Source organism: Drosophila simulans, chromosome 3R (genome assembly GCF_016746395.2).
Source record: "Drosophila simulans strain w501 chromosome 3R, Prin_Dsim_3.1, whole genome shotgun sequence".
Classification (NCBI taxonomy): Eukaryota; Metazoa; Arthropoda; class Insecta; order Diptera; family Drosophilidae; genus Drosophila; species Drosophila simulans.
The window spans coordinates 3,396,852-3,422,664 of NC_052523.2; the positions used below are offsets into that span (position 1 = coordinate 3,396,852).

Here is a 25,813-nt window from a genome sequence, read left to right on the forward strand (position 1 = left end):
TTATCCTCTAGTTGGTATTCCTCAATTTTGATTTTGAAACTCTGTAAAGAATTTAAAGCGAGATATGATGCTATTATTGGTGTGCTCTTCTCAAAGTATTAATGTATAGTGAATTTTGAGTGGGATTTTGGCAGTCTGATTTCACATGTTTCCTAAGATGGGAGCAACATGTGGAGTTCGCTAATAAATTGTTTCTTGTACGCATCGACGAGTTCTTAAAAATATGCCAAAGATTCTGTACTTTGGGAGCGGGAAGAGTTTGTAGGGTGTGTGATTTCTGTTTCAAGATTACCGATTATCTTTCGGCATATTGATTACCAGTGCTTTACCCGAATTGTTAAGATGAAAGTCAACAAAAATTTAAAATTATATTAATCGATTTGTTATGTTGCCATGTTATACAGGAATTTATGCTCAACATTATACCCCCTGAGAACCCTGCAGTCGCCCTTATTGCAGAAATTTCACAAGTCAAGCCAAGATGACATTCTGCAATGTCCCCCCGAAAACTTTTGTAATCCTCAAACCAAGGATCTTCCACTGGCATGCGATTGCCCCCGTTTTCCCCGCGCTTGACAAGCTGACAACATTCATTGAATTTATGAATATGAAATCAATTGTGTTATCCCCTTCTGACCTGACATCCTTCCGGTCAAAGTGATTTAATTTCCTGGCTCATTATCACGAGTCTCTGACCTCATAAATCACAAAATTGCCCGCTCCAACTCCAGTTGGACGATAATCCAGACATAAAGAGGGAGACGGAGACACACGTTCCCTGCCAAGCCATGCATATTCACATGTCTGTCCCGCTCGCTCCGAGTTCAGTCTGTGGTGATGGTGACAACCCTGCCGAAAATCCACAGCTAACTAACGGTAACTTGCTGTCGGAAATGAAACTTCCCCGACTTGTACAAAGCACGAGGCCCCAAACAATAAAAAAGGGCATAATAAAATAAGCGGAATGGTAAACTTTAAAGTATTTCAACCTTGTCCCCCTCCCCCCTCTCTCTCTCTCTCTTTGCATTGTGTTCGTCCTGCATTCTCTGCGCTTCCTGGCTCTCCCCTACCCGCCACTTTTCCTGGCATTTCCCTTTTGTTAACGAAATAATTTTCTTGCCTCCGACGCTGCCAAAGCCAAAAGCTTCCCTTTCAATTACACATTTCCCAATGATGGCGATTGAGCGGGAGTCTCGGGACGCGCAAAATGGCGCGAAAGGACAATGGCAGCGGCGGAAGGAAGCGTGCGTTCGTGGTTGTGTGTTGAGTGCTCTCATTGTGAATGTGTGTTTGTTTGTGTGTCTGTTCGTCGAGGGCCAAACGGATGCTGGCAAATCGCTGGACTCTGCCCCGATCTCTGTCTATATCAGACATGTGGGTGTATAAGGAGTGGGGCGAGGGGCAGGAACAGTGGCCAGAGCCTTGGGGTAGGCAAAGAAACCCACTCAAGCACCAGCGAGATGATAATAATGTCTGATGTGTGTTTTGTCTGTTCTTCCTGTTTTTGCCGCTGCTGCAGCTGCGGGGAAGTGGGCAGGAGTCACATGCCTGCTCGGTGTATGATTTATGTTCGTCTGATGTGATTTATTCAAGCGAAGAAATTGCTCAAATTTGATTTGCCGTAACTGATTTTGCTACACTTTAATTGCAAGCGTAAAGCGAATAAGATGGAGTTTCCCACAAAGTTCATAACTTTGAAATTAAACATTTATAAAATACTCTCCCAAATTGTAACCAGTTTTACCTAGTCGCAGCACCGAAACAACGAAATGTGGGTAAAATGTGAATAATCAAAAAAGGATCATCATATTTAATGGACATTTCATGGAATAATTAAAGTCAACTCCAGCGCCACCTAACGTGGATTCCAAAAACTAACGTTTTTACATGACAATTGTCAAAGCTTCGTCATATTTGACAGCCTGAAAGTATGCCACGTACATTATAGGTCTGGCAGCGCCATCTAGCAGAATGTCAGCGAACTGTCAGCACTCAAGTAATTTAAGCTGACAGCTGGTACAGTGGATCCCAAGCATAAACTGCATATATGTACATAAAGTAAATTGAAATTCTTTAGTGGCATTACAGGAGTGCTCAACAAAAATGGTTGCAAAACTTCAAGTACCTGCTTTACACCTATGAGTTTTTATAAGAAAAATATGATTGACCACATATTATTTGTATGTATAAACATATATTTTCCCTATGATCAAGCTTAACAACAATCTCTCACAATGTTTTATTAATTTATTTAATCAATATTATGATATGCATTCGACCCACAGTGCAATGCCATTGCTTGTGCACTCATGTTGAGCCGAGACAGGAACCATAGTTTTAAGCCCAGCCCACTTAGCCTCGCACACACTCGCAGTGGACACAATTTCACACACACACATGCACTAAATGCGCATGCCACATGGGCAGTCCCGTTACCAGTTTTAAGCCACACACCTCGACAGCTGATTGCCCAACCGAAATCGGGTCAAAAGTAGATCCGTCGGCAAAACGGAGGACCAGTGGACGGGTTATCCATCACTCACTGTGGAGATTTTACCCAGAATTCGGTTAATGAGCACATCAACGCTTTCCCATCCCGCTCATCCGCTCCCACGCATGCGCCATCCCTGTCTAACCAATGTGTCCGGAACCGAAAAGAACACAAATGAAATGAACGAAATGAATGACTTCTTTCTTCGGCCATCAACTTCAGCCTCAGCCATTTTGATTTGCGACTGCCATCGAAATTGAGACAGTTTTGCCGTCGCACACTTCTTTTTAAGGGGATGAACACTCAAACTAGACGTTTAAAGTATTTTGGGATTTCCGGAACTATTTTCAATGAATACTTTTAAATATCTCTGTGGTAATTAGAGAACATTAAAAAATGTGATCAAAATCGTTTTGAGTTTTGGTGAAAACACTTTAAAAAATTCGAATAATATTAAATAAGTATTCAAAAGTAAAGTTTGCTTAAAGCAAACTACACAACACTACAATTTTTAGGTCGTACTAAGCTAACGACTTTAAAATCAACCCGTCTGGAGCTAAAATCGGCTTCTTTCAATACTTTTTCTGCCATTATTTTTTTTTTTCATTTTTTCATTTTTAGCCGTTAGACGAAGGCGTCGCCCGTCAACTGTCAGTTCATGTTCTCGTTCTGGTTGTTCCTGTTGCCACCGCTGCTTGGGTTGCTATTGTTGTCGGCATCATTTGAAGAAGGGCGTCCAAGAGGAAGCGGCAACGGTAAACCTATAGCAGTTAGTGCGTCTCATCTTCAGGTGGAAAAGGAGGAGGTGTTGTGTGCCGGGTGGATGTCTCTCAATTAAACCAAGTGGAGAGAAGCGTTCTGCTCGGCTGCTCCGACCTCTGCCGGCGGCTTGAGTTGCTGCTTTGCATTTTATTTAAATAATAATTGGCTTGACTAAGTTTTCGCAGCGGCAGGAATGTGGAGGAAGGGGGGATGTTGGTGAGACCTGGAAACTTGGGAGGTGGAACGCATTGCAGTGGCCTTAAAAAGAATACTTGCTCCACTAGGGAGAATCACACAAGAAACACTTCGAAATGAGAAAATTTAATTAGAAGCGCTCTTACAAAAATTACTTTAGAATAAATCAAAGATACTATCAAGTGCCATAAGATAGTAGGGGAGAAAATAGTTCACGAATAATTCAAAAAAAAATCTACTGAAAACTCTGGAGAAATGTATTCCTTATAGAAACATTTCTTATTCTTACAAATGACCTTGAAACCAAGCGTACTCAATCCGTGTCTCGCATAGAATATATTTCAATGCAATCACCTGAAGAAGAACACCGCAAAGCACGTGCTCTTTAAGGGGCCGAAAAATGCCAGAAGAGTTTATTGTCCCATCAACTAAAAGAGCAAATAAAATTTTATTACCACTATAAATTTCAGGCACTTGAAGCAGCGCACCAAAAACAGAGGCAAACGCAAGCCAACAACAACAGAGAAAAAAGCATGAAAACCCTACAAAAATTTTACAGAGGCGTATGCTCAAAATTGTTGGGGGGGCATAATTAACAAAAATGTTGAGGATAAATTTCAGCCATTGTCCTTTTTTTACCCTAAAACTAAAGCTGGAGCTAAACTTTGGAAGTATTTGAACCCCTCCAATGCGACGCCACTGTGCTGCAGGCCATGGTCAGGTTCTGGCTCAGCCTGCAGGAGGATAAACCCACGCGATTTGGCGACTTCGGCCAGACAGAGACGCCAAGACCAAGAAGTCGAGGAAGGAAAGGAAACCGGCGATACGGAAAAAGGGGATTTGGAAAGGGGCACACAGAGCAGGGGCCTGCATTTTTCTCACATTTATCTTACTGCGAGTGCTGCGTTTTATTGCGATTGGAAATTGAGCTTGTCAACGCGGCAGCGGGCAACGCTTGGCTAGTCATCGAAACCAGTGGCGGGGAAGGGGCAGGAGCCCCGGAAGAGCGGGCGGGGGTTATGCGAGAGGGGTACGAGCTGAAGGGACAGCTGGTCGAGTTTTTGGGTTCCTGGTTCCCTGAGATAATAATAAAAATGTCAGGCTTTGACGATTCTCTTCGTCTTCGCCGTCGGTTCATAAATAAATTGCTGCACTAGAAAAAGTATATTGGAATTAGTTAGCACCCCATTAGAAAATACTAAATGTTATAAAAAATTTTAAAAACATTTAAAAACACACAAAAATAGTTAGAAAATTCTAATACGCCCGGAATAAGACTCAAAATATGTACACATTTAATGTGCCGTATTTGTTACAGTGCCGTGTCAACTCCTTTTCCTGCCAGCCTTCGTTTTCCTTTTTTGTTGCATTTAAATTTTGGCCATGATCTTGGCCAAGTGGCAGAATAAGGCATTTTCCTGGATATTTAATTGGCGCATATTTAGCATTTACTAATGGACATGAGGCACAGTGTGAAGGCACCTGCCCCAAGTCAGCGGCTCCCGGGGGAATAAGAAGCAGGAGGGCGGTGGCGGAAGGAGGGGGTCCAGACAGTAAACACACACAGAAATGGACAATGACAAGAGCTGATAATAAATCTAATTGACACATTTGCAATGGTTGACTCCCCGTCTGCAATTCCGCCGAGAGATCGGGCGAGGATCTGGATCCCAGATCCGAGATGCGAGATGCAATTAAAACCGCAACTGCATTGCTAATGATCGTGGCAACTCTCGCTCTCTCTCTCTCTCTCTCTATCCGTCACAATTGCGAATTGTGTAAGAAAAAGCTGAAACAACTTGACAATCTACACGCACACACGAAATACATAAATTGCTGCGATCATATCGAATCATCGATCAATCGGGCGCTGCGGACGGCCATCGATGGACCGTTCCTGCCGCGATAACGCCGCAGGACCTCAACCGCCGCTGTCTGCTGCTGTCCACACTCGACGCACTGGAGGCACTCGGACCACTTGGCCACTTGGCCACTCGAAGCTCTCAGAGATCCGATGCCACTGACATCCATCCATGTTGGACTTCATCTGTTGCCGTTGATTGGCAGGCAAACGGCGGAGAAAAAAAGGCTAGTGGAAATTGATTGGCAAAATGAAACATGGCCAACACATTGGGCTCATGTTTGCGATGGCAAAAATGCCTTCATTACAACGCGCAATGCGTAAAACGCAGGCCACGCATGCGCATTGCCTTCGGATGCTGGGATCTTCAGATGTTTGGATGCTCGGATGCTTCGATGCTTGGATGCTCAGATGCTGACTCCTCACGCAGATCCCGAAGCACGCGATCCTTGGGATCCAATCTCCAACTATCTCCGTTTGTCACCGCAAAGCCCCTCGTTAAGTGCAGTTGTTGGCTTTGAAATATATTGTGCTACAATTGAATTGTTAAGTGCCTGGCCTTCGGACCGGGTTGCGTGTGAAAATTATAATTTCCTGACCAGTTTCGGTTCCAGAGCTGCCGCTGCTGACCCCAGCAAACAAGAAATAAATAAATAAATACATTGTATGTAAGGAAAAACACAGAAAACCAGCACAGCAATGTTGTCAACAATTTGCAAAGGTTTTTATGTTGCTGCGGTATCGCAATCAACCACGCGTAGAAACATTTAAGTGGAAGGTAATTAAATTTCGTTTTATGACCACTAGCCGTACAAAAAAGAAGGGGAATTGGTTGCGCCACGAAAATAAATAATGTTTCAGCGCGGAAAGTGAAATTAGTTGGACCACAGCCAGGGGAAAAAAGAGTTGAAAAGGTTACCAAAATTGGTTGTTAGCAAGGCGCAAAATACCGATTTCACTCTGCGATTTCACCCCGACTACTATCAGGCTATCAGGGAAAACCCTCAGCAAGAACCTGTCCTGGGAGACCCCGCTGGTTTGGGTTCACGAAAGTCAGCGGGTGTCAAAGGTGAAAGTTGCAATGGTTGCATAAGGATTGGCGCAGATGATGCAACCCACGAAAAGGACCTGGTCAGGTAACCGCCATAAAACGCACAGAATATCCAAACTCCCTACCTTGGGCACAACAAAGAAAATAGAGCAATTAGCCTGGCCTACGTGCTCCGCGTTTGGACCAGTCCAAGTCGCAGGCAACTCTGTAATTTGCTTAATTGCCTGTTAGTGTCCAAGATTATCTGGACTTGGTTTTCCGGCGAAAATGGGAGCGACGCAGCCGAGGGACTTGCCTTCGATCAATTGCGTGGAAATGTCACAAAGTCAACACGTAATTGTCCCGCCCTAATTGAGGCCAAAAAGCTTTAATTAATCAATTACGCAGCAATCTATAAAACGTAGAGTTTATTTGGCGAGCAATCATCGGCAATCTATCAAAGCAATCGCTATAACTACCTAGAACTACTCACTTTGCAGCCTTTAATACATTTAAGCCAACTTTAAAAGAAGAGGCTTCTGATATCGCTGTGTTGCGGTCTTAACCTCCTTCGATTATCTGCCGTCGCATTAGCAGTGTCATCTTCATCTGCCGCCATGTGCTCCCGTTTCGTACTTTATTTACTTATTCAAATCGTTGAGATTCCCTCCCTCTGACCCACTACCCCTCCCCATCAGCACTTTCCCCGCTCTCCTTGGGACAGCATTCAACTTTGCCGCCTGACACTTTTGTGACAGCGACAAAAACTTTTGTTCTATTTTCCGCAGAACAGAAGCCGGCGACGAGAAAACCCTCGACAGCCAGGCAAGGCAGGCAACATTGCAAAAATGCTAAAACAAAAGGCTGGAAAAAGTCTATATGTATAAGACGTATCACCCCCCAACTCGTGGCGAATGTCATGACAGGCTCAGTGACTTCGGGACCCGGGAACCAACTGAATTGCTGACTAACAGCCTGTCGCGAAATATGAGTCCATTTCAGCAAAAGAGATACCGCAGCGGAGCGTACGGGGATTCTGGATACGGTGGGTAATCGCAAACAACGGCAAGATTTAAGGGCTTTTCGGAGGTACCACTGTATCTAAGTATTCGATGAAGCTTTAATTATTTCGAAAATATTTAAAATGCTTGAAGACCTTCCTGGTTTTTGTATTAAATTAATTGTATTTGCATTCGAACCATAATTACAAAAGGAACTTGAAAGTTATATTAATATGATTTTTAAGAGCAAGTCTCTCTAGCTTTAGGATGATACTTTTAGTTGTAACTCCGAAATTAAACAAAGTGCATCACTCAGCACATTTATTTGGGGCAAACCATTCCGAAAGCAGTCCAAAGGGCTGCCTGGTGACAATGATGATGTTGCCCCAGGGCCTGTCCTCTAATCCCCAACTGAATCCTGCTGCCGGCTTTAGCACCACTGTGCGTGCACGTGCTTAAATACTTTGGCATTGCCCACCGCCCACTGTCATCCCCCCTGTCGCCAGCGCGAACCCGCCGCCCATGGAAGTCTTCAGGATGTGACACAAAATGCCGCCATCGTCGCTGGCTGTCATCATTGTCTGCTTTAAAGATTACACAAAATATTTGTAAAAATACAAAACAGACAAGGGGCCGCTGCCGGGGGGCGGCGGGCGGGAAAATAAACTCACAGCTTTACAAAAATAACAACTGCGGAGGCAGAGCCACAACGGACAAAGCGAAATCAAAGAAAAACAACGCAGCAAAACGAAAACGAGGAATACACGAAAATATTTACAAAATATTTTCCACTTCAACGAAATGGAAAACGCGACCGCCCCAGTAGCCGCCACCTTCTGCTGCATAGCTTCTGCCTGCCTTGAGTTGACTTGGCTTTTGTCTGCCCATTTTCCCATTTCCCGTTTCCCACTTCCCATCCCCACCCTCTAGTGCTCCACTTCGTTTTGGGATGTCTGGCAACGGCTCGTTGGCTCTTCTTTTTATCTCCAGTGATGCCAGGACTTTGGACTCCAATTACCCCTGATACTAAGGTGATAGTACAGATGTCTTAAAATATTTCTGATGCGTATGCATACTTTGATACTTTCGTGACATTTTAATAGATTTTAAATTGTTTTATTTACTTCTATATATAATATATTTTATATTATTTATTATATTATATATAATATTTATTTTAAAAAATAGCCAGCTTGTCATCGCTGTTTCTCACCGCTTCAGCTTCAGTTTTGCCTGCGGCGCCGACTGCCAACGAGCGTGAAATGCTTTGGGGCAGCGGCAGAGGCAGCAACAACAACGCAGCTGCAACTGCAGCAGTTGCACATAGCAACAATAATGCGAGAAAAGCGATCTGAGCAACAACAAATTGCTTAAGTGAACTTGACTGAGAAATCGGCGGGCGGATAAAATGGGAAGGAAGAAGATTTTCACACAAAGTGCGACAAAATGCTACTATAGCAAACGAAAGTTGAGCAAATTATATAGATGGCTCTGGCACACATATTTTATACCCATTCGTGTAAATCTTGTTTTGCACACTCATAATTGGAATGCAAGCTTATAATTGATTTCAATTTTTCTGAAAAATGGTGCCTTAAGAGGATAAAAGGAGATTAAAGTTTTAAAACTACTATTCCTCCCACTTAGAGTCAACTAAAAATAAAAAGAAGATAGTAGTTGGATGTCCACAAAAACTTAATGCTCATCCAGGGTTAATCCCTTTTGGAGCACATCCCCCACTCATTGCCCTCGGGGGACTGGAAACTCGTCCTCGGACTCGCCATGATATGATAATTACATGGCGCCACAAAATAGAGCCCAGGGAAAAGTGGAAGTGGAAATGGAAATGTGAAATTCATTTTCATTTAGCGCTGGCCGCAAACTTCAATGCGACCACTCAAAATATGAAATGGAAAATGTGTGAATATTTTATTTGCTTTCAGCCAAACTCCATTTGCCCTGCGAGCCAGAATGTAAGGCACATGTGGCAGCGGCAACAACAACGAGCTGTGTCAATGTTAATTTAGTCAACGCCACAAAAAGGGAAAAAAGAAGCCGAACAATTCCATTGGGCATTGTTAGCTTAGGCAACCACCTACTCAACCGAAAACCAGCACCGCCTGATTTCACATGTGGCTCTGTCAACTTTCATGAAATTAGTTGGCAACATGACGAGCTGCCAGGCAAATGTCGCCGTATCCGCCACGAACACGCCCCTACGAGGGGCGTGGCAGGGGGAGGTGGTTTTTCTGCTGCACACAGAGAAAATATTAGCCACAAGGAGACGCTCTAAGAAGCTATCAAAATAAAATGGAAATTTTAAAGCGCTATTACAAATATCCAACTACACTTAATCACTTATAGTTTGGTAAGAATAATTAGTAAATTATATTACTTTAACTTCTGCTATTTTCTCTCAGTGTTAGGCTGTAACTTTTGCCTAATGTGCGGCTGACATCGGGCCACCAACCGACACCTTGGGGCAAAGTAGTTTTCGCTGTTTGTGAACCAAAACCCAGACTGAGCCTGCGTCCATGGGGATTACAATCGTAACTGTGAGTGAGTGCTCATATATCCATGCGCCGCACTGTACACGTGTTGCAGCAACACCGCAAAGCACCGCTGAACGCAACAGAACGCACCGCAACGACCACGCTGACGGCCCTGCCTGCTAATTAAAAATTTTCCCTCACCTCGTCACCGCCCACGCCTCTTTTCAGTACTGCCAGCCATTTAGTCTAATTATTACAAATGGCCGAGTGGCAGGGCGCTAAAAAAAAAGACAAAATAAACGAAAACTGCACAGAGAGTTTTCACGAAAATGCACTCACAAATTCATTAAAGTAATTAAAAGGCCATTCAAATGGTTGAAAACAACTTCGCTGTTATTACAACTTATATTCCAAAACTGTTGAACAGTAGGACAAGCTAACATTCACAGACACAAAACATCTATAACTGAAGTTGTATTATTTTTAGAAAGCTATAGAAAAATTATTATTCATTCTTTTAATAATGCACAAATTTAAAGGTTCAAATTTTTCATTTCGATATATATTCAATAACTCGATTTCGACACACTGTTCTATCTGTTGGTTCCATTGAACTTTGCCGTTGTCTCAGGAATCTGTTTTTCCTGCATTTTAACTTTGGCGTGACAAACACTAACTACTTTGCTCCCACTCCTTTTGCCCCAACCCCCCCCTAAAATCCAAACACGAATCTGTTTAATCGATAAAAGCATTTCAACTGCAATTTGGCTATCGCTTAGTGCGAACATTTAGCAGGAAGAGTAAGTAGCCAAAGGGTAGGGGAGCGAAAGTATCTGAAACTACTTTGCAGATACAATATGGTGGTGAAACAGCCCCCACACAAGGATACAGATAGAAATAACACGAGCTGAGATTTCAGTTCTCTCCTGTAGCCCCCATGGGAAAATTCAGCACAATTCGAGGCCGAAAATGGGCTGTAGATATTTACGTTTGTGCGTGTGTGCTGCAGTAGAAATTCGAATAAGGCTATTGATTAGGAAATGCGGAAATTTGAAGCTGGAACACATTTTAGTTATTTTAAGTGCTTCTAAGATTGATTTTTTATAAATCCGCTTGAACTTATGCTGAAATAAACATCTAAAGCACTGGAATTCATTTAAATTATTAATCAGTCAGGCCGAAACATTTCTTGCGGTGCAGAAAGGAATTTGAAGATCCATAGCCGAAACTAAAACTGGCCAGGCACGCAGCCGATAAGGTTAGTCCAGTTTCGACTTGGTCCTGCTCCTAACCAGCTGCCATATGGATGAATACCAAATACGGCAGGCAAAAAAAAAACATTGGAGGTGGAGAAACGAAAATGGCATTAGAACATCGTAATCGCAGGCACCACAAAAACCGGGTGGATTTTTCCTCGATTCTTTTTTGTTCCATCCATGGCGTTCGAATGAGAAAAACAACCCCGACCAAAATGGGGTAACTCAGTGCATATGTGTGTGTGTGTGATGTTGTGGGGTGGTTTTCCTTTGCCAGGCTCAAGTTATCCCATCTCCCAGTTATTGAAGTTTTCCTTTCGCTTTTCCAAACACACGGGGAAATTGCAAACGCATTTAATTACATTGTTTGGGGGTTAGGAAATGAGATTGAAAATAGTTTACTCTACCATGAACTGTTATTGAATCTTTTCGTAAAGCGATGAAGATTTACCTGAAAAAGAAATAAAAAACATATTAAATATTAGATTTATAGAAGAGAAAACTAGCCTATACACTATATATATTCTCCTATAAACATTATCAACTATTTCTTGGTAATTTCCAGCTCAATTGGCTTCGATTCCAGCCAATTAAATCATTGGCCAGCATTAATTAAGGAAAGTCACTTGCAGACATTCGGAGAGAACCTAACTCAATTCCGATTCGAAATTCGCAACGTGTTGATTAAAAGACCATAAAAATAATAAGCAAGCGGCAAAGCAGCCGCAGCATCAACGGCAGCAAAAGTCACAAGAGCGAAAAAATTACTTAATTAGTTGGCCAGCAGCAGAATGGAGGAAAAAAGCGGTCCACGGTCCAAAAGTGTAAATTGAATGAAATATTCATGCGAGGCACAGACTCCTGTCCTCCGTTGGTCCCCACCAAAATTGGCAAGTGCGAATGCCAGCCTGGTGTTTTATTGAATTGAAAATCTCATTATCACCTCGCTGCATTCTTTGAATGCATTCGAAGGGGAAATCGAGCCGGAGGAACCTGGGCTTCGGACCAGTCAGGCCAACGCACTTGGCAGATACTCGCAGCTAATTATCGTAATTATTGCAAATTTACAAATTGATATGAAATTGATTAGTGCCCCTTGGACGTGGATGCTGGACTGGGTCTGTGGATACAGGTGCTACAGGTTTCCCATCCTTTTGGCCCAAACTGGTTTGTTATGCCCAAGTGTTGGTCTTAATGAAGATGCCGAAACGGGCAAAGTGAATTGTATCTCTGACAATATTTTAATATTATTAAATAAAAATATGTCATTATTTAAGAATCGATGCCTTATTACTAGAACATTATTTTTTTAGCTTCTTAAGTAATTGGCAAATCAAATACTTAACTAGCACAATATCTTAAAATTATTATTATCAAATAATTTTTAAATTTTTTTAAACATTTTTAAAATCTGTAAAACCATGTTGAGTATAGAAGCACTGGGACTCAATTTGTCCACTCGACTGTCACATTGTTTGCCTCCATTGAGCGGCAACCAGGCACAGTAAATTCTCATGGCGAGAACAAATTTTTCAATTAAGCCATTAATTCACTTCGCGCCACACAAATGCAAACGCACACAATCAAAACCACACACACACACACTCAATCACTCGCAGTGAGTTGAAGCCATCATCATCGTCTTTGATAATCATGAACCGCATCCTCATCGCCGTCGTTCCTTCTGTCGCATTATTTTATTAAGCGAGCGGGCCATCTCCGGGCATCGCCGTCTCTTTCTGTTTATCTCATCCCAATTGAAATGCCGCCCCTGCCACACCCTCCGCCCCTTTCGCTGCGAATTCCGCTTGTTGTCCACTCTTACGCAAATTTTATTCATGTTCGTCCTCCTCCGTCTGGCGTTCCGTCCCGCGTGTCGCTGTGTTCTCTGAATCTTTTAGCTTTGTCCCCGCAAGTTGGTTTAAAAAGAAATAAACAAGTTTTCGGTTTACTTTTTGCAGCAGGAAGGGATCGGGGCAGGTCCAATTTTTGAGAATTTTAATTTGAATTTTTCGTAAGCGTTTAGAGCAGTTAAAGATTCGGATGAGCACCACTTATCTGATCAGCCTTAAAGCATTTGATATAGGAGAATAAAAGATACTTTTATAATTTCTATCATAAACAATAAAACATTACAATGCATTGTATAAGGTATCTAGGCCCCAATTGCATTCATCATCCAACAATCGACCGCCGACCGTTAATAATTTTCAACACCTTTGCAACGAGCCGCTGCTGTTCTTCCCGTCTCTTTTGCACCCCATGTGCCAGTCTCCCTCGCACTCGGTATGAGCCTCTCTCTCTCTTTTGCCACCACTGCGGGTTGCCTTGGTTGTCGTCGTCATATTCATATCGTCATACGCCCCGTGGGTGTTCATGCAAATGGTTTACTTTTCACCTGCTTCCTTTTTGGCCAAAATGCCCCGCAAGGAAAAGTGTGTGTGTGTGTGTGTGTGTGTGTAGGGGCATATATTCTGTACTACTATGTAGAATGGATATGCGTGCCGTTCGTGGTTGCTGTTGGTGAAAATTGCATGTTATTAGCCGCATACACGATCCCTTCCACTGATAACAAAACCATATTTTATTTATTCTCCCGATGTGGTTTACTTTTTTATACGAAATTTGCGAGCTTAGACATTTTATTTGCCAATAACCAGCGACCCACGAGCCACGTTCAAGGGGGCGGAATACGAGTTTCGGCCGCAACAGTGCACTGTGGTCCAGAATTCGATTTTTTTGGCATAAAGTCTAAAAATTGAGCTACAGACTTGAAACTTTGTACATTTTGTTGTTAAATCACAAATAGTTTGCACAGAAAATTTGAAGTCTGTGCGACCACGCCCTCTCTTGCCTCCCATATTAACTACTGGTATGACTCAGGAGTCAACGAAATATAATTTTTTTTTTTTTTTTTTTTAAAGTCGTGTATATTGTTGTTTTAAAAATAATCGCCCTCTTCTTTTTCTAGTTCTACATTTTAAATTTCCGAATCTGAACTCGAATCAGAATCAGATTGTGAATCCAATATTTTGTCTCATGGATCAGGTTTAAAATTATACTGTATTTCCAAAAGACTTATTACTGCCTTCGGAAGTGGTTTTTCCTATTTTTTCTCTCTCTTTCTTTTAAACTAATTGTTGATAATAGTGGGTCCGAGTTATCAATCGCTCTGTGGAAAATATCACTCATCCTATTGATCCGACTATTTTTCCTTGCATGTGATAGTCGATCCCTTTTGTAAAGCTTATTCCGGGCTTCACTCGTATTTTCAGTTTCCTTTTTAATCTTTCTCCTGCATTTTGGTAAGATAAGTTTCGGCGTCCCATTTGCTTCGGCGTCGTGGAGTTTTCAAAATCTCTAACAAGAATAGTTTTCTTTGTCGCCATCCACTTGGTATGTTTGGAAATAAATCGGTCTAGTTATCTGTTACACTCGGGCAGTTTTTTTTTAATAAATAATTCAAAATTTTCTTTTTTTTTGTCAATATCTTCTGTCTGTTTCGCTTCCTGATTATTGTTGTTGATTGCGGAATAAACGTAATCTGAAACATAACTTATTTGCCTATTGTTACGCCTCCAAATGTCCAGGAGGTCGCTATGTCTGAACTCAAAATTGCCTATATAAAATCAAATTTTTAAGAAAACGAGCAAAAATGGGCAAAAGATATTACTTTACCGTGAAATACAATAGTTAAAGGTACAAACTGACGTTTTTAACTTTTGTCAGAAATTGTCAGAAAATTAGTTATACTCCACGAAACACAGGGGACACGTTAGAATTTTCTGTTAAAATACACATAAATTGGATGTCACACAACATAAAAACAGTACAACTATACATATATTACCTAAATAAGTTAAAAACATCATACCTTGGCATTTATTTTCCATATTTTACTATAATTTTTGGATGCGTATTAACGATCATACCACATGCAAAAGTAAGCAAGTAATTTTTCGGAAATTGCATTCTCTCAATCAGCTTTTTAACACTTCAACTTTAAAAGCTCATAAAACGATTTAGTGAAGCTTTCGGTCAATTTTGTTTTTGGTTTTTATTTATATGATCAATTTTCTATTAGAAAATAATTGCTAGAGGACGATATATTGACATAAAAATTTAGACTTTATGCCAAAAAAAACGAATTCTGGACCATAGTGCAGTGTCGCAGCATAATAAGAAGACATTATACCAACAACGGTGGCAGCAACAACGGCAAAACGGCAACAACGGTAGGCGAACAGGAGCGGTGGAGTGGGGGGCGGACCCCTAACTTGCGTGCTAACATGCAATTTCGATGTAACCAACCAAAAATGCAAGGGGAGCGGGCAGGGTGGTGAGAAGAGGCAGAGCTGTAACACGTCTATAAAGAATTGTGAATAAGTTCGAAATAGCAACGGGATATAATGACAAACATTCGCCAAAATCAGAAGAAACTACACAAATTTCTACTTAAATAAAATTTAAAATTGAACTTAGAGACACAACTCAGCAGATCACAGCTTATCGAATTTTCCATTATTCATTTCAACTTCGCACCCTGTTGCCGTACAATTGGAAAATATAACGTATACGCCACGTGTAACGCAAACGTATCAGACAGTTAACCGTTTTTCAACGCAACCCCCTTTCTACCCACCACCAGTTCGCGTGGGCTGATATCCTCTGTGAAATCCTAACCGTTGCCGTTAAAACTTTTCTGTTTGTTTATCATTAAGACATTTTACACTTTACACGGTTGCCCTTATAATCTCCCTGCTGTCATATGTGGATACTACACATATCTGTGTGTATAGGGCATTATGTGTATATCTTGTTTGTGAATGTGCAGGATATTGGCGGCGCCCGTCGCCGTTGGCTGTTTGTGGAAAGGATTACAAGGCGGCCACAAACAACTGCGACTGTTAACTGGTAGCAGGCTAACCGAACTTCAGCCACTTCTGCTCCACTCGGGTCTGCGAGTGTGTGTGCGCTCCTACCCGCTCGCACACCTCCTCCCCTCTCGTTTGTGCGCTGGCTAATTACAATAATTTTTCTAATGTCGCTGCGGCATAAATTTGTAACGTGACGTGGCGATAAGCATCTCTGCTCAGCGACGGAGTTCGTCGGGCCGCAAAACAACATGACAATTTCCAGAGCCTTGGAGCACGAACATGGAAGACCAACATGGAGTTGGCCAACATGGACACGGTGGCCATCAGCCAGAGAAGAGCGGCTCCAGCAGAAGCCGGCCAGAAAAGAAACTAAACGAGAGCCTCAGCCAGAAACGTGTGCAGCGATAGAAATCAGGCGAATCGCTCGGATCGTTGTCAATCAGAGGCCTCAGTCAAGGCATACACTCTCAGAAAATAACTACTAAGAAGGAGAATTGAATTCTTAATCTGAGAATTGATTTTATTGGTTCATTTGAGATTGTTTAATTTGGCTTTAAGATTATCAATCGGCATACTTTTATTGTTCAATTATTGAGTAACGCTGAGCATTCCCAACTGGAAACATCACATTACAAATCGTATTTCTATTCCATACGATTATTATAAATAAAGCGGTTTTCACTTCAATTTAAAATTCGATATTGTCTGATATTATTGCGAGTGAATATTTTGTGAATTTAATGCGACTAAATCGATTTAAGGCATTTGTATTTTCGTAAGACAGTTTTATTACGGTACTCCATTTGCTGAATGGTCAGAAAGCATATTAAAATATTATGCAGGCAAATGTTATTTAGCTTGTAGTATGACTAGAGTTATTTTTATTTGTAAAACTCAATCCAAATCTTTTCCGCAGTGCCTAACTTTATTGAAAATGCACAATAGACGCCACCGTGGCCCAAGTGGACCGCTCAATCGGTCTACGGTCGTACCGCCCGACTTCCCGCCCGAAACGCCCGTGAGTGTTGGCAATGTGCGCCGCCGGTGGCATTTAACCGCTGTAAATGAGTTTATCTGGCGCAATCAGCAATTTTCGGTATCCGCTTTTGTGATGTCGCTGCGCATGTGCAGTTGAATGTTAATTAATTGAAATGTACTCGAACTTACAGCGAACGGCGGCGAAGAAGACAGCGCCAGAGCAACAACAATGCCCAAGCCCCTCCCGCTTTCGATCCCCCTACCGCCCCCTGCGGGCTCCCTATTGGCAATCGCGATCGCCGGGCGATAAGCAAATTGCAGGCGCTGCAGTTCAAAGAAAAACGACAATTATGCGCCGCACTCAGGTCTCGTTTTTTGTACATGTTTGAGTTTTGGTTAACTTCTTGGGGCTTGTGTCGCGAATCGAAACAAAAGCCTTGAATTGGGGCAGAGCCTGCAAAAAATGGCGATCTGCGAGCAGGGAAATCGGGAGTTCAGGGATAAGCAAATTAGTCAGTTTAAGAGTTTCTTCTTGTAGTTAAACAAAAGGCTAAAAGTAACGCAAACACCAAATTCAGTATAATAATATACCGTACTTAATAATTTAAATGAATTGCACCATTCAGTGTTCTAGGAGCTTCAGAGAGCTCTCACATGCCGCAATGCATACATATTCTGCGCTCAACCGGATTACATAATTCCCCTTAAGCCCTGTCCCACTCCCACTGAACCCCATCCTACCCGCAACAATAAGGAATCAACGGCAACAACAACAGCAGCGGCCACATCATGGAGCCTACGTCCACTCCATGGCTAATTAAGTTATTGGCTGCACGTTGGCAACTTGTTGCGGCATTTGGTTGACATTCGAGTGCAATTGACTTAATCCCCAGTAAGCTGTGGCCCGATGTTGTTGCCGCCAGACTGCAGAGTGCAGCTGCAGCTGCCACTGCCACTGCCACTGCCCCAAAGGTGCACTATTGTGCACTCGCCTTATTTGTACCGACAACACAACAGCAGCAGCAACATCCACGGCAGCAGCAGCAACTGCAGCCGCTACAACTGTTGCCACTGCAGCAGCCACATGAGCCAGTGGATCCACTGCGTTGGCGGTTTCACTTCACTTTTCCCCTCCTTTCCGGCCTTGTATGTTAATTTGTTTTGGGATCTCCTCGGCAGCGTCTAGTTGGGCGCGTGTCATCATTAACGTGGCCAACATACCCGCGAGCCCCCTTTTCCCGCTGCGGCATTGTTGCCTGCCCTTTCACATTGTTCCCGCTGCATCTTGGCCAAGAGAGACCTCAACAATGGCAGTTGCCTTAATGGAAAGGCTAACACCCGCGGCAACAACAAATGGCACGGGATCAGGGAGTAGAAGAATCGACAGTTGCTACTGACCCAAAAATAATAGGGATACACATCTAAAATTAAGGAGGGGCAGGCTGACCGAAAAAGAGGTACAAGATATTTGGGAAGTTTGTTTTAAATAAGAAAGATAATCGGTAGTCATAAGCAAAACTTTATAATAAAAGCTTGTATTACACATGGAACTCAAAAAACTTATAATTATGTGCGTTAAATAAATTGGAGTTAATATAAATATTCACACAAAAGGATGTTTATATATATTCTATTTATGTGAATAATTATGCCCCCCGAGAAATAAACTCCACCTTTTAAACCACACATCACCTCATCAGCGCTTTTCATTCAAGCAACCTCTCCCACATTTGATAAATCCGCGGGTCCGCAGCTTTAAATTAAGGCAAATTAATGGCTATTCGTGGGCCAAGAGTTGAAATCAATGGGAACTAGTTGGCCGACTGAAATCTGGGCCAGCAGAGGAGAAATAGCGAATAAAATCGGCGAAATGTCGAACGGATCTGGATCTTCCCAAGCTGCCGCCGGCGCTTTGATTAAGCGCTGTGACATTTCTATCGCTTGCTGCAGATAAAGGGGGGAAAAACACAGAAATTGAAATTGAAATTAATGCCAGATTGATGGCAATCGCTGGACGACATCGCTTGTCATTCCATATTAATGAACACCGAGAGCGCCGCAGATTATCTGACCATAGCCTTTGATCATTGGTAGCCATGCAAAGAGTGCTGCTCCTCGAAGTGATTTTATCACAAAATAAAGCGAAGCGCATAACATTTGTAAACTAATTGCATCGAACGAACTGCAGCTGACAACTGCAAATCTGACTGCATTTGTATGTGGCAGATACTTTTATTGCAGTGAAAATTATCGAACGACAAGTGACAGTGATGGCTTCATTCAAATTCAATTAGGATATTAAAAAATAAATTCTGTGTACCTGTTCCCTAATAAACAGGGTAGAATGTGTTTGTTTTTGAATTAGCACATAGCCATGCGAACTACATTGTAGTGCATACAATTTGAAACTAATTGCACTACCGGACTGCAACTGACAACTGCATGCATCTGTCTGCATTTGGAAGATACTTTTGTGGGAGCGAGAGATTATCGGACGACAGGTGACAACGACAGCTTCATTATACTGCAATTAGTGGGGCTTATGGCAAAATTAATTTTTAATACAACGCGCAGCGAAAACTGCAAGTGACAGGAGTCACATGAGAGGACACAAAGGACACCCACATGGGACCCAAACAAAGTACCCCCCGTTCAAGCTCAACTTTAGCTGACAGCCTGCACTTGTCCGCCCCAGACTCTTGGGTCCCTACTCCGTTACATACATACATATGTATGTATGTACATATATGTACGTATATGCATATAGTAGTCTGCTGCAGTCTGAAGGCTCCAGTTCGAGTTGTTGGAGTGCGTGTGTTATTCAATATAACAGCATGTTGAACAGCACTAACAACAAGCAACTGCAGCGACTTCGAGGCACGCTGCAAAATCTAACGAATATGTAAACGATATGCTAGAAAAATGTCAGTCAAACTGTCGCTTCCAACACACGCGCAGCAGCAACATGCACGGCGGCAACAACATTTAGTCACTTGATGCTTATATTGAAAATTGTTTTCTGCATTGCATTTTGCAGTAGTTGCATCCGACGTTTACGGCTACGTTGCAGTGAAAGAAAGAAAGGTCAAATAATAGGGATTTTCGAACACAACAAAATTAACTCTTACACAAAATGCAGATCTAAATATCTAAATATATCCATATCAATAAGTTTACTTATGAAGAGTATCTTCAGAAAACGCGTTTATCTATAAGGTCTTACATGATAGTTCATGAACTTATGTTCATAAAAGTAAGAAATATTTACATAAGGCTCTTTATGGTTTCTTCAAGACTTTTATATTTTCCTTTTTTGAAGTTTTACTTTCAGTGCAATCGCAGTTCACCTCAGTTTTGATCAGACTTACGGCTAGAACCAGCTGTAGTCGGAGCTCTGGGGCAGGCAGACGACGAGCAGAATGAAAAAAAAAATAACGAAAAAATAATCACATTTATGGAAATTTATTCATAGAACTTATGAAACCGATAGACAACAGCAACAACAAGAACAGCAACAAATCCAGGGAAAAAAGCGGCTGTCTGACGGGGTCCCACAAGTCGGCCTGCCGCCCCCTCAGCCACCCATTTTGCACCGTTGGTGGCTTGTGAGCCTGGTTTAGTTTCGCCAAACAGTTGTCAGTTTTTTTCTCTTTTCCAGTGATTTTTTTTAGTACTGTTCGTGTGCCACAGCCTTGGGTTTCGGGCGGGGGGAGCTTTGTGCAACGGGAGGCGTTGAAATGATTGCCACAGCATGTTATATTTACTATATAAATATGCGCGCGAGCAACAAAGAGATTGTTTTTATCTGTCTCGGTATTGTTTGCTCAATAAAAGTGCCGTACAAATAAAGAGCGTGGTGCGAGATGCAATTTGTTGATGATTTCATAAAGGGAAACGCACCAAAAAAAAGGGCACAAAATCATTGCACATAATGTTTTTTAATTCCCGAAAATTTGCCTATCAATTATTGTATTTCAGCAACAAAATCATACAACTTAATCTTGATCATTTCGTTTAGGTTTTAAAGTAAGTTAGCATAATTGTGATTCCATACATTTTCTTAGCTCGAAATCACGACTTTTAATGAAAGCTAATGAAATCAGTTATCAGCTTTAATTATTCAGCAAAAGTCTAAAAATATGCTGCAATCGTTTAATCAAACAGTGCCCGATAGAGATCTCGAATTCGATAAGCCATAGGATTTTTCGCTTCTCATTACATGCCAGAAACATTGAAACATTCTTGTAATTTTCTTTTTTTTTATTTGCACTGGCAATTAAATTAATTGTTACTTGAATACTTTGACGCCATTCAGCGGCACATCATTATTACCCGACTCTACACAGATACGCCAGTGTGTTTGCGGCTGTGTGTGTGGCGAACATATTCATATGCCAGATGAGAGAAAACTAAAAAATATGCGCGAAATTGTGAGCGAGAAATGATTTATGGCCATTGCCAATTGCAGCTGAGCGAGCGAGAGCGGCGATGTTGCGGGGGATAAGGTCGAAAATTGGGGAATGGCAGCTCTCCGTCTCGCTTGCTCTGTGCATGCCCCTCTCCGTCCTCGCCCTCTCGCTCTTTCTCTTTCTTATCTGCCATCGCTGCATCTGCGTGCGCTAATTATTTCATATGTTCTGCGGATCTCTCGCTCTAATTCTACCGCTGTTCCTCTTCCTCCATAAACTAGGTGCAATTCCACGAGTTTCCCGGTCGCATTTTGTATATTTGGCGTTTGGAGAACAACTTGTTTGATTACCGAGGCACTGAAACGTTTGAACCACGATTAGGAATCGCGATTTCCGATTACCCGGTGCTAATTTGCTTTGTAAAACGACGACGAGCGAGCCGGGAAAGATTTATGAACTGCTTTAATGATCTAATTAAATTGCAACTAGCCGTGAATATCATTCGACGATCCCCCATCCCCATCTCCATCGCAGTGGCATTATTTTTTGCCATTAATCATCCGACTGCTGGTGCTCGCTTCTATGGGAATTATTCTGATTCAGGTTCTGGCTTTGCGATTACATTGAATTATCGACACGCGTTTATGCTAATTAATTTGATTATCAACTATAATCTCTTCGACAGATTGGGTTTTCATTGTTTTAGGCCATTTAAAATGAACCTTTATGGATACTGGATTTTATTTCATTGATTGCGGCTTATTGTGTGAGAGAGTAAACTGGAATATGACGACAATTAAAACATTTTTGCAGGTCTGAAAACAAGAGCCTTTAGGTATGCATAATTAAATGAGTAATTTATTTAATCGAAGAGAAATCAAGTGACTTATTCATAAAGATGATTTAAGGCCATAGTTTTAACAAATCTATTTGTCAGAATTTTAACTAATTCAAACTACATTTGTTTGGGAGATTTTTAATTTAAATCTATTAAGGGATTTTCAAATATTTACCTTAGTTTTCTGTGATTGTTTTCGTGTCTTTTCTATCGATTTATAATTGTGGTGTAAAAGTCGGTGCCCAAAATATATTTTCATGTATATTTATATTCATTCGTGTGTACTTTGCTCAGCTAAAATATTCATTGATGTTCATCGCCCACTTATATACACCGATTTGTTCTGATACTTCGAATTTCACGATTAATATATAATATCACAATTTCTTTTTTAAAAACGTAGACGTTTTGTAAGATTTACACTTAAATTACAGCTTAATCTTTTATATTTAATGCCGTTAAATATATATGTACAATCACAATTTGGGCGAACTAAGCATATTTGTGTGGAAACGATGCGAATGTTTTGAGATTGAGATTGGGTAAATGTTTATGATTTTATTGATATTTGTATGCTGGGCTTTACACTCGTTGGTTTTTGTGTTGCGGCTGCCGATGACGAACTTTTTGAATCTTTTGAGATTTTGCAAACGATACAGAAGCAAAATTAATAGAAACCGCGCCACCACGATGGCAATCAGAACGATAAACGAAAGGACGAGAAGATGCAAACGCAAATAATTTCGATGTTGGCGCGACGCTCTGCGTTTTCTACCCATAAACCCAGAGGTATCCGTATCTCCGCTGGCTTTCATACAGGTCAGAATCGAATTCAATTTGCCGCAGACCGTCCTCCTGTCCTTATTAGCATGGATTTCTTATCGCCGGAGCCCAACGAAAATTGGCGATCTCGGTGTCGTCTCCTTCGCAGCCGGAAAGTTCAATGTTGCTGCCGGGCTATCAGATAAGCCCTATATTCGATTCGATTGTGGGTCCGTGTTGCACCCAGAAATTATGATAGAAATCAATTTTGTGCTTTGGGATTGATGCTGCCAACACGCGCGATTTTCGGCGAATTTTCCATGTCATTTTCAGGCGGCTCCACCACGCGGCACTTGGCGCCCGCTCATTTTGCGCCAAAATATTTGCGAAAAGGTCGCTTATGTCACTATTATCTGCTTCCTGTTCCTAGGCTCCCTCTTTTTGTTTCTCTTGCCCCTTGGTGTGGCCCTCGTCCTGAGCAGGCAGCGAAAGTGAACGAGAAACCATCGACTTTAGGAATTTATTTTTATATTTCTTCGAGATTTCTTTATCTTTTTCTTCGCGGGACCGCTGGAGTGTATTTTTACGTCCGATATTTAAGAACTGGGAATGAACCGAACGGAACTAAACGCGTGAAACGACGGCAAAACCGAAAGCAAAGTGCGAATCGAGCGGCGGCGGCACGTCTATTTGGCACGTCCATTCATTCACAACTGAACCGCCAGTGAATCACAATGAGCCCGGCTCGTAAACATCGCATGTTGCCAATGGCTGCCGCCGGCAACATGTTGCTGCTGCGGAGCAACATCAACAGCAGCAGCAACACGGCCACCATCGAAAATGATAAATGGCGGCATTGTTTTTGTGCAAACACACACTCTCGCCGGCTGGAGAACGCAAACAGTGCTGGATAGGTAACTAGTACCTCGTGTAGTACTTTATAGCGCTTTTCGGGGAATCGTTTAGTTTTACTACACTGAACGTGATTTAAGCTAGCTTAACTGTATATAATTTATTATCCACATTAGACGTTTTTTCAATACAATGTTTAAACCATTCTAAAACTTATGTAATTATATAAGTTAATGTAAGAACGATTAATTCGCTAAAATGTATAAATGTTGTTTGTACGTGATAAAAAAAAAAATTGAATGTACGTGATAAAAATATTTATGGATTAGTTTCGCTGTGCATATCCATTTCTTCCTCCGACGTCTTTTTTCTATTTTGAAGTTTTTGAACCCATTTTATACCATATAATTTTAACCTTAAGAACGTTCATAGAAAACAAGTAATAATTTAAATAATAAAAACTTGTATATTAAAAAAAATAATTTTGCAGCTCACCATTCACGACGAAAATGTTAAAAAATTTATTGGAATTAGTGAAGTTCCGATCATTTATTTATAAAAAAAATTGTTGTTTAGGGTAAGTGGCGCTCCTTAGGCTGATCACAAAATTGTTATTATAAAGTTCCGCGCACTGTGTTCTTTAGCAACATTTGTTGCCGCGCTTTGGCCAACTTGTTGGCCAAAGTGTTGCCGGCGAGCAGTGAAGTAATATTCCAAATAATAATTACATTCAAATGGCAGAAGTAACAACTTGCGACTGGACATTTATAAACGGGCATAAATTAAATACACATTGAAAGCAATAAAGAAAAATGTAAATAAATAAATAATAGCTGTGGTATATAAATAATAACTAAATAATTGAGAGCTTCGCACGAGGGAAATTTAAATTTCAGATAGAAATTCTTTGTCGTTTTTAGATTGGCGCTTTGATTTTTAGCCGATAATTGCTGCCATGAATATATAATAATTCAGTAGCCACGTAGGGTGAGGAGCTGTGTTTGCTTAGTAGCCAGGGAACCCTTTTTATTTTTTGTTTATGGGAACAGGCTGAACTTGAATTTTGCTTTTCTTTGGGCTACATACAGCAACAACATAATCACAAAAATTACCGCCATGCATATGAAATACAAATATCCCCCTCTCGGAAATCCCCCCTGGAAGAGCACGCACACAAAAAAAAAAAAAATAAATAAAAAGCGGAGAAATAAGATTTATGGCTTTTGGCGGCGCAATTGTTGTTGCCGCTTCTACATAGTAAAAAGTTGAGCCGCAATTGAAAGTGAAAAGCGTGGAAACGGGGAAGTCATCGAGAGTGTCGTCGGTCAGTGAACGCCGACGGCCAAGGACCTCACTTCCCTCTCCTTTCCCGCAGTCAGCGGTATGGCTTCATTACGCCGCGAGGTCCTGTTTTTCTCCTGCATTCAAATCTATATCTGATTTTCAATATCCCTTTGCATATATTTAAGCACTAATTGCGTGAAGCCATAAATCTAAATTCTGTGTTTTATTCAGACAGAGATGGCACGATGCCGAGCAGGCCAGACAGAGAGGGAGCGATGGAGTTGATAACTTCATTTAATGCATTTGCAACGCACCAACTAGCAACAGTTGTTGTTGTCCGTCTTTTCTCGTTTTCGAGTTTTTTTTTTCTTTTGTTGGTTAAAAATCTTAGATCTGCCTGGGGCTAAAGGTTCGCGCAGATTACAATTTAAAAAACGAAAAGCACTTGGAAAATAAATTCCTGTATTCTTGTGTTATTGTATTAACACTAAGATTTAAACGGAAAACATTTGTAGATTATAGTGTTATACATGAAAAAAGAAAGCTTCAATATTAGAGAAAAATCAGTACTATCTTCAATAATATTTTCTCGCTCCTGTTTCACCCGCGTTAATTTAATTTATTTCGGCATCTGTTTCGAGCACATTTAACATCCATTAAGCGCGGCAATTCTCTTGATTGCACTCGCATCCCACTACACAGCCCATTCCTAATGCACTTCCCCA

The 25,813-nt window shown here is 41.5% G+C and overlaps 1 protein-coding gene across 1 annotated transcript in view; it reads right to left on the reverse strand.

Moving 5' to 3' along the window:
- The window catches only part of LOC120284925, a 49,979-nt gene continuing 24,166 nt past the window's right edge, over nt 1–25,813 (reverse strand). Inside the window, exon 2 of the mRNA XM_039294441.2 lies at nt 1–41. The gene's annotated coding sequence lies outside the window, so the exon portion shown is untranslated. The remainder of the gene's footprint in view (nt 42–25,813) is intronic.